The sequence below is a fragment of the Rutidosis leptorrhynchoides genome, chromosome 2 (assembly GCF_046630445.1).
Source record: "Rutidosis leptorrhynchoides isolate AG116_Rl617_1_P2 chromosome 2, CSIRO_AGI_Rlap_v1, whole genome shotgun sequence".
Lineage (NCBI taxonomy): Eukaryota > Viridiplantae > Streptophyta > Magnoliopsida > Asterales > Asteraceae > Rutidosis > Rutidosis leptorrhynchoides.
In genome coordinates, this window is record NC_092334.1 from 591,171,653 (window position 1) to 591,181,430 (window position 9,778).

A 9,778-nucleotide genomic window follows, 5' to 3' on the forward strand; every position below is an offset into this window, starting at 1 on the left:
TATCGTTTATTATATATATGTATATATCTTTTTAATATACATAAATCAGTTTTTAAATACACATTGGAAGTTATTTATAAATAAATTTTAATAATAAATATTTCAACTTATCATATACATTCGAATAGATATTTAAACCAATAAGTTTAATGTACGGTATCAAACAATTAATACATTGTTACCTTTTCATGTTATAGTATATATGTATCTATTTACATATAATTGTTCGCGAATCGTCGAAAACAACCGAAGGGTATTTAAATATATAAAAGTAATTCAAAAATTTTGAGATTCAGTTTTACAGACTTTGCTTATCGTGTCGGAAATGTTAATCATACAAAGATTAAGTTTAAATTTAGTCGAAATTTCTGGGTCATCACACTTTGTATAATCATCTTAATAATACACGCAAACCAACGTGTACGCTTCTCAAATAGCATACGTCCGTTAAAAGGCTAGTGCTCTAGCTCGGACGGGGATATCAAGCCCTATGGATCCATATACTACTACTCGCGCCCACCAGTTCTTATAACCGGCAGTTACAGTTACCAAAGCTAAGGGATTTTCGGTTCAAACTCGGTGTAGAATTTAGTATGTACTTGTATCTATTGCGTTTAAAATAAAGTGCATGTATTCTCAGCCCAAAAATATATATTGCAAAAGCAATTAAAAAGGGAGCAAATGAAACTCACCTGACAACTTCAGAAATAAATCACAGAGATGTGACCGAAAATCGGAATGCAAGTAACCGTAGACCTCAACCTAGAGAACATATGTTGGTCAATAAGTGTCTAATAAGCTAGGTCGGTCCATAGGGTAAGTATAGTCCTATTGCTCAAGTCCGACTCATAAATTTAGCAAAATTTAGCAAAAGTCAACAAAAGTCAACACAAGTCAAAGTAAGTCAAACGTAAGTCAAATGTAAGTCAAATGCAAGTCAAACACAGTTAACATGGTCAACACAAATAAACAATCTCATAATATTACCCAAGTTGGTCAAATAGTCAAACATAAGTCAAACTTAAGTTATCTATTTTTACTTAGAAAAAAATATTATTTACATATATGTATTTTTTTATAGGTATTTTGGAGCTGATTTTGGGTCCCACCAACTTTGATATAGTACCTTAGGTCGTGACCATTGGAGTATATCATCTCATCTTTCTATAGACAGTTTATTTGACAAAAATGGTGTTACGGTTTTAAAGTTATGACCTCGCGAAAACAGTCTCTCGAAACATAAAATGCTGATAAAAATGCTGTCAAGTGTTCAAAATCAGCAACGATTATCCATTTTCTCGCTTCTTTTAAACCTGATTAGACTTAGCAAAATCATACATGTAATATATCGTTTTAAAGCATGTCGTAAATACTTTCAATACCAATTAATATTTTTTTTATCCAGACTTAACTGATTTCAACTTACGAGTCCGCAAAATAGACCAAAGAGTTATTTTTGACACTTTATCAAAACTAAAATTCAGCCCCAACATCCTGTTTTCATGCTCGTTAGTTTTGACAAAATCATACATATCTTATATCATTTTGAAGCATCTCATATCTACTTTCTGACCCAATTAATAGCTTTCACCATAACTTAATCATTTATAATTTACGAGCCTACAAAGTGAGCCCGAGAGTCATTTTGACACTTTCTCTAAAATAATAAAAAATTTCTATTGACAACTCAAATTCCAAACCATAATACTTGACCAAGTAAAAATCATTTAATAAGTTTAAAAATGATATTTTAGACGTGTTACATAACTTTGATCCTCAAAATTTCGCATATTGGTCAAAGTAGACGCGTATGACCCAAACGGGTCATAAATACCCATTTTGACCAAAACATGCCAAAACTCATTTTTAAAATACTACAAACTTCAAACTTACTTAAATTAATGTATCGGACGTGTCCATGGTGCTCGTTACCCATTTTGACACTTTTTGGCTTTGGCTTAAACGGGTCAAATGTTCAAACAGACGGTTTAAATTACATGGTTTATACATATACAAAATTACCACTTTAGAACACCCCACACTATATGAAATAGTTAATATAAGTGTATTAAGTTCATACAAAAAGTTTCAAGCCTCAAGTATTGGTCATTATTTTTATAACCCGAAACATTTACAAAAACACAAGTTTAAAACAAGGTTTATAGCAACAACTTCTGTGATTTTAAGAAAAATCATCGCAACTCCAAATCAGTCACTGCCAATTGGAGATGCGGCGTTTTTAAGTGGAGAATCTACCCAATTTTTCGTATAGTCTGATTTGTCCCACAAAAGCCCCAGTTAAAGAATACGTTAAACTATGTTCGTGCAGTTTTCAGAAATCAAACAACATTTTTATTAACATGTACCAAACTTTGAACGAGCGTAAAAGTCTAAAGAAAATTCGAATCGACCCGATTCTTGAGTCTAATATCAGTGGTTTTTCAAGTCCAACAACCCTATGAACTTATATTATCAGTTATATGTCATTTAGCATGCCAAAAACGTTCACCTTTAATCATACAAAAACATAACTTAATCGTTCATAACTTAAGTTCTATAAATCGAAAACATATGATATCTAAACGAAAAGTTAATAATTTTTCAAGCTCTTTTCAAATATTATCATGCCAAGAATAGATTGTAAACTCAAATTTTCCAGATTAGCAATATCAATTACGAATTTTCAAACCAAAATCAATTAATCACAATTTTTGATCTAGAAATCGAAATCGCGCAATATCTATATGAAAAATTAACTACTCTTCGATAGCAATTCAATTATGAACTTAGATTAGCTGTATTTAACATGTAAGAATGAGTTCATATCAGTTCAAAAATGGGATTTCATTATAACTACTCAAATGATCAATTAAACACCATTTCATTTGTAAACATTCAAGGACTTTAGCACTAGACACTATATCTACTCTAATATGTATCAAAAACATGAAAACTCAAAAATTAGAGTTTTTAAAACTTACCCTAATCAAGAAATTATTGGTATAGATGTGTAGAGCTCTTCGAGAGGAGTCCGAATATGTAAACGATTTTACGATCAAGTGATTTCTTGAAGGTGTTTTTGAGGAAGGAAGATCGATGAAGATGATGAATAGTATATGGGTGTTCTTAAGAGAAAAATTATGTACGTGGTTGTTTGATGAAATGAATCTAATATAGATAATATAGATAAGATAGAGTCACGGGTAAATATCTATCTTAATAGTAGATATCACGGGTATTAACTGTATAGTCACGGGTATAGATATATCATGGGTGTAATATTAAATAAACTCGGGTTATAAATTTTTGTAGTCACGGGTTTAATAGTAATAAATATAGATATAATATATAGTCAAGGGTAATTAACAATGGCATTTACGGGTATCCCAAAAATATATATATATGATATTTATTAGATTTTTAGCCGTTATCTAAAACCCAATGTATTTTGCCTTAACATGTTTCTATGATTGATAAATTTTATATTTAAAAAAAAATACATCTATGCATATTGTTCGAAACCTTTTATATTTAATTCCAATCAATTATTAAGATTATGTTTAAATATCACTATAATATTTAAGTTATATAATAGAGTAATTATAATGTTTATAAGTCATGTGTTACGTAAATTATGGGAGTAGTTGGCAAGTGAGTTACGAATTTTTATATCCATTATATAATATAAAATATTATAATAATAAACTGAATTATTAGTTTGAATTATTAAACCGAATTATTAATTCATTTATTAGTTTGAATTATTAGTGTATAAAACTATATATCTAGAAACGTTCGTATAATACGCGTATAAATACTTGTTGAATAAAAATATAAGTATCATCATCCTACTTAATTAAAATGATTTTCAAAACTCAATTGTTATATAACCTAATTATTAAAATTAATAATCATACATTTATATATATATATATATATATATATATATATATATATATATATATATATATATATATATATATATATATCACTAACCGTAGTGTTTAAAAAAAAAATGTAACCAATATTAATTGTAGTATATTATAAATTTTTTTTACATATAATTGTAGATTTTTAGTAACGGTTGTTATGTTTTTAACGGAAAGTTAACGGAAAAAGTCGGGTTATTACATTACCTACCCCTTAAAGAAAATTTCTTCCCGAAATTTTGGTTGGTGCGATTAAATGACGTTTAGGAAAACAAGTGAGGATAGAAATGTTTGTCTTGACGTAGTTAGATCGAGCATCTTGTAGTTAAGTATGAAAGTTGGGTAAAACGAGATCATATTCCTTTGGTGATGAATACCTTCGAATAAACTGCTCGGAGTGCAAGTATGATATGACAAAGATGGGAAGGAAATCAAGTGTGACCTCAAATGATGTCACATATATAGTCAGAGTATATTCTGATGTTAGCAGAGAAAATAAAGGAGTCATGTAACATGATACGTGGTGAAGGTAAGGTTGATCAAGCATTACCACCATCACGTTCCATTAGAACTTTCGCATGACTTACCGTAATATAACCACGTTGATCAGGCGTCATTATATTACATTAACTCATGCTTCCATTCCAACACTATTCCAAAATATTTATGGATATAAAACAAGTGTCATTTTCCAAAATTTATAAATCAAAAGATTTCAAAAAGGGGTGTACTAAAAATAGTACGAGAATATAATATTTAATTTAATTAATAATATTGAAAGGGTAATGACGTAAGAATGTCTTTGAAACTATTGAGAATCTTCGTGAGTCAGATAAGACTTCTTCTGATTTACAATTCGAGATGTCAGGAGTTTCTGAATCTAAGTACATAAGCACATAATATAACACATATGATATCTATAAAAATATATAAGTAATAACTCACGTAGGAATGTCAGGAATTTCGAAAGTCCTGAATGACACTTCCTGGTTTTTCACTAACCGGGGTGTTGAAAATGAACTCGCTTGAGCAGGAGAAGGCTTGTAATCAAAAGGAGAAATACTTTCTCACCGATAGTAATAATAATATTATATTAATGTCAGAATATGCACATAATCACGTATAAGTGTAACGACACGGTTGTAGACTAGACCACTAATGTATCCAAACAGTCTATGTCAGACACACTAATGCACCTAACTCCCTACAACCAATGCTCTGATACCACCTGTAATGTCCCGTCAAAATCGCTATTGACACAGTACGTTATTCACTGGTTTCATTGCTAGGTATTGACCTCTATATGATACTTTTTGTAAACATTGCATTCTTTTGAAAAGGCACACCGTAAATGAATATCTAAATCCAAGGTTTTCGACATCTGATGATTTCTACATATAGACAATCACCGTAAATAATAGTTTAGAATAATACATCCATTGAAAATGCAGTCAAAATAAGATACATGGTGATGATTTTGTGAATGCAAAGTTGTCTCTAATAAAGCATGTATGACTCCATGCACATATCTTGTATAACGTATAAGCAAACAGCGGAAGACTTCTAGGGACCTGAGAATAAACATGCTAAAAGTGTCAACACAAAGGTTGGTGAGTTCATAGTTTTAATATTGCGCATAATCTGTATATAAAGGTGGATCACAAGATTTCAGTTGTTTCATCCGAAAATGTTTATCAAAATATTCTACGAAATTGAGCACCCTGGTAACTAAACTTAACGTATATATATTTTATACCCTTTGTATAATCATCTTAATAAAACACACAAACCAACGTGTACGCTTCTCAAATAGCATACGTCCGTTAAAAGGCTAGTGCTCTAGCTCGGACGGGGATATCAAGCCCTATGGATCCATATACTACTACTCGCGCCCACCAGTTCTTATAATCGGCAGTTACAGTTACCAAAGCTAAGGGATTTTCGGTTCAAACTCGGTGTAGAATTTAGTATGTACTTGTATCCATTGTGTTTAAAATAAAGTGCATGTATTCTCAGCCCAAAAATATATATTGCAAAAGCAATTAAAAAGGGAGCAAATAAAACTCACCTGACAACTTCAGAAATAAATCACAGAGATGTGACCGAAAATCGGAATGCAAGTAACCGTAGACCTCAACCTAGAGAACATATGTTGGTCAATAAGTGTCTAATAAGCTAGGTCGGTCCATAGGGTAAGTATAGTCCTATTGCTCAAGTCCGACTCATAAATTTAGCTAAATTTAGCAAAAGTCAACAAAAGTCAACACAAGTCAAAGTAAGTCAAATGTAAGTCAAATGTAAGTCAATTGCAAGTCAAACACAGTTAACATGGTCAACACAAATAAACAATCTCATAATATTACCCAAGTTGGTCAAATAGTCAAACATAAGTCAAACTTAAGTTATCTATTTTTACTTGGAAAAAAATATTATTTACATATATGTATTTTTTATAGGTATTTTGGAGCTGATTTCGGGTCCCACCAACTTTGATATAATACCTTAGGTCGTGACAATTGGAAAGTATATCATCTCATCTTTCTATAGACAGTTTATTTGACAAAAATGGTGTTACGGTTTTAAAGTTATGACCTCGCGAAAACAGTCTCTCGAAACATAAAATTCTGATAAAAATGCTGTCAAGTGTTCAAAATCAGCAACGATTATCCATTTTCTCGCTTCTTTTAAACCTATTTAGACTTAGCAAAATCATACATGTAATATATCGTTTTAAAGCATGTCGTAAATACTTTCAATACCAATTAATATTTTTTTATCCAGACTTAACTGATTTCTACTTACGAGTCCGCAAAGTAGACCAAAGAGTTATTTTTGACACTTTACCAAAACTAAAATTCAGCCCCAACATCCTGTTTTCATGCTCTTTTTAAACTAGTTTTGACTCGACAAAATCATACATATCTTATATCATTTTGAAGCATCTCATATCTACTTTCTGACCCAATTAATAGCTTTCACCATAACTTAATCATTTATAATTTACGAGCCTACAAAGTGAGCCCGAGAGTCATTTTGACACTTTCTCTAAAATAATAAAAAATTTCTATTGACAACTCAAATTCCAAACCATAATACTTGACCAAGTAAAAATCATGTCATAAGTTTAAAAATGATATTTTAGACGTGTTACATACCTTTGATCCTCAAAATTTCGCATATTGGTCAAAGTAGACGCGTATGACCCAAATGGGTCATAAATACCCATTTTGACCAAAACATGCCAAAACTCATTTTTAAAATACTACAAACTTCAAACTTACTTAAATTGATGTATCGGACGTGTCCACGGTGCCCGTTACCCATTTTGACACTTTTTGGCTTAAACGGGTCAAATGTTCAAACGGACGGTTTAAATTACATGGTTTATACATATACAAAATTACCACTTTAGAACACCCCACACTATATGAAATAGTTAATATAAGTGTATTAAGTTCATAAAAAAAATTTCAAGTCTCAAGTATTGGTCATTATTTTTATAACCCGAAACATTTACAAAAACACAAGTTTAAAACAAGGTTTACAGCAGCAACTTCTGTGATTTTTAGAAAAATCATCGCAACTCCAAATCAATCACCGCCAATTGGAGATGCGGCGTTTTTAAGTGGAGAATCTACTCAATTTTTCTTATAGTCTGATTTGTCCCAGAAAAGTCCCAGTTACAGAATACGTTAAACTATGTTCGTGCAGTTTTCAGAAATCAAACAACATTTTTATTAACATGTACCAAACTTTGAACGAGCGTAAAAGTCTAAAGAAAATTCGAAATCGACCCGATTCTTGAGTCTAATATCAGTGGTTTTTCAAGTCCAACAACCTTATGAACTTATATTATCAGTTATTTGTCATTTAGCATGCCAAAAATGTTCACCTTTAATCATACAAAAACATAACTTAATCATTCATAACTTAAGTTCTATAAATCGAAAACATATGATATCTAAACGAAAAGTTAATAATTTTTCAAGCTCTTTTCAAATATTATCATGCCAAGAACAGATTGTAAACTCAAATTTTCCAGATTAGCAATATCAATTACGAATTTTCAAACCAAAATCAATTAATCACAATTTTTGATCTAGAAATCGAAATCGCGCAATATCTATATGAAAAATTAACTACTCTTAGATAGCAATTCAATTATGAACTTAGATGAACTGTATTTAATATGTAAGAATGATTTCATATCAGTTCAAAAATGGGATTTCATTATAACTACTCAAATGATCAATTAAACACCATTTCATTTGTAAACATTCAAGGACTTGGGCACTAGACACTATATCTACTCTAATATGTATCAAAAACATGAAAACTTAAAAATTAGAGTTTTTAAAACTTACCTTAATCAAGAAATTATTGGTATAGATGTGTAGATCCCTTCGAGAGGAGTCCGAATATGTAAACGATTTTATGATCAAGTGATTTCTTGAAGGTGTTTTTGAGGAAGGAAGATCGATGATGATGATGAATAGTATATGGGTGTTCTTAAGAGAAAAATTGTGTACGTGGTTGTTTGATGAAATGAATCTGATATAGATAATATAGATAAGATAGAGTCACGGGTAAATATCTATCTCAATAGTAGATATCACGGGTATTAACTGTATAGTCACGGGTATAGATATATCATGGGTGTAATATTAAATAAACACGGGTTATAAATTTTTGTAGTCACGGGTTTAATAGTAAGAAATATAGATATAATATATAATCAAGGGTAATTAACAATGGCATTTACGGGTATCCCAAAAAAATATATATATATATATGATATTTATTAGATTTTTAGCCGTTATCTAAAACCCAATGTATTTTGCCTTAACATGTTTCTGTGATTGATAAATTTTATATTTAAAAAAAAAATACATCTATGCATATTGTTCGAAACCTTTTATATTTAATTCCAATCAATTATTAAGATTATGTTTAAATATCACTATAATATTTAAGTTATATAATAGAGTAATTATAATGTTTATAAGTCATGTGTTACGTAAATTATGGGAGTAGTTGGCAAGTGGGTTACGAATTTTTATATCCATTATATAATATAAAATATTATAGAAATAAACTGAATTATTAGTTTGAATTATTAAACCAAATTATTAATTCATTTATTAGTTTGAATTATTACTATATATCTAGAAACGTTCGTATAATACATGTATAAATACTTGTTGAATAAAAATATAAGTATCATCATCCTACTTAATTAAAATGATTTACAAAACTCAATTTTTATATAACCTAATTATTAAAATTAATAATCATACATTTTGTTATCTTAATATATATATATATATATATATATATATATATATATATATATATATATATATATATATATATATATATATATATATATATATATATATATGTATATGTATATACATATAAATATATATATACATACATATATATATATATATGTATATACATACATATATATATATATGTATATACATACATATATATATATATATACATATATATATATATATGTATATACATACATATATATATATATATATATATACATATATATATTTTCACTAACCATAGTGTTTAAAAAAAATGTAACCAATATTAATTGTAGTATATTATAAAAAAATTTTACATATAAAATTGTAGATTTTTAGTAACGGTTGTTATGTTTTTAACGAAAAGTTAACGGAAAAAGTTAGGTTATTACAATGTTGTTTGAGTTAAACGAAACAACATATAACGAGCCATATGCAGAGTTCATGGCTACCTGGAGTTTTGATTCAACGGTTGATTCGGCGGATTATAATAATCAAGAATGCATCCATTTTCGACATCAAAAC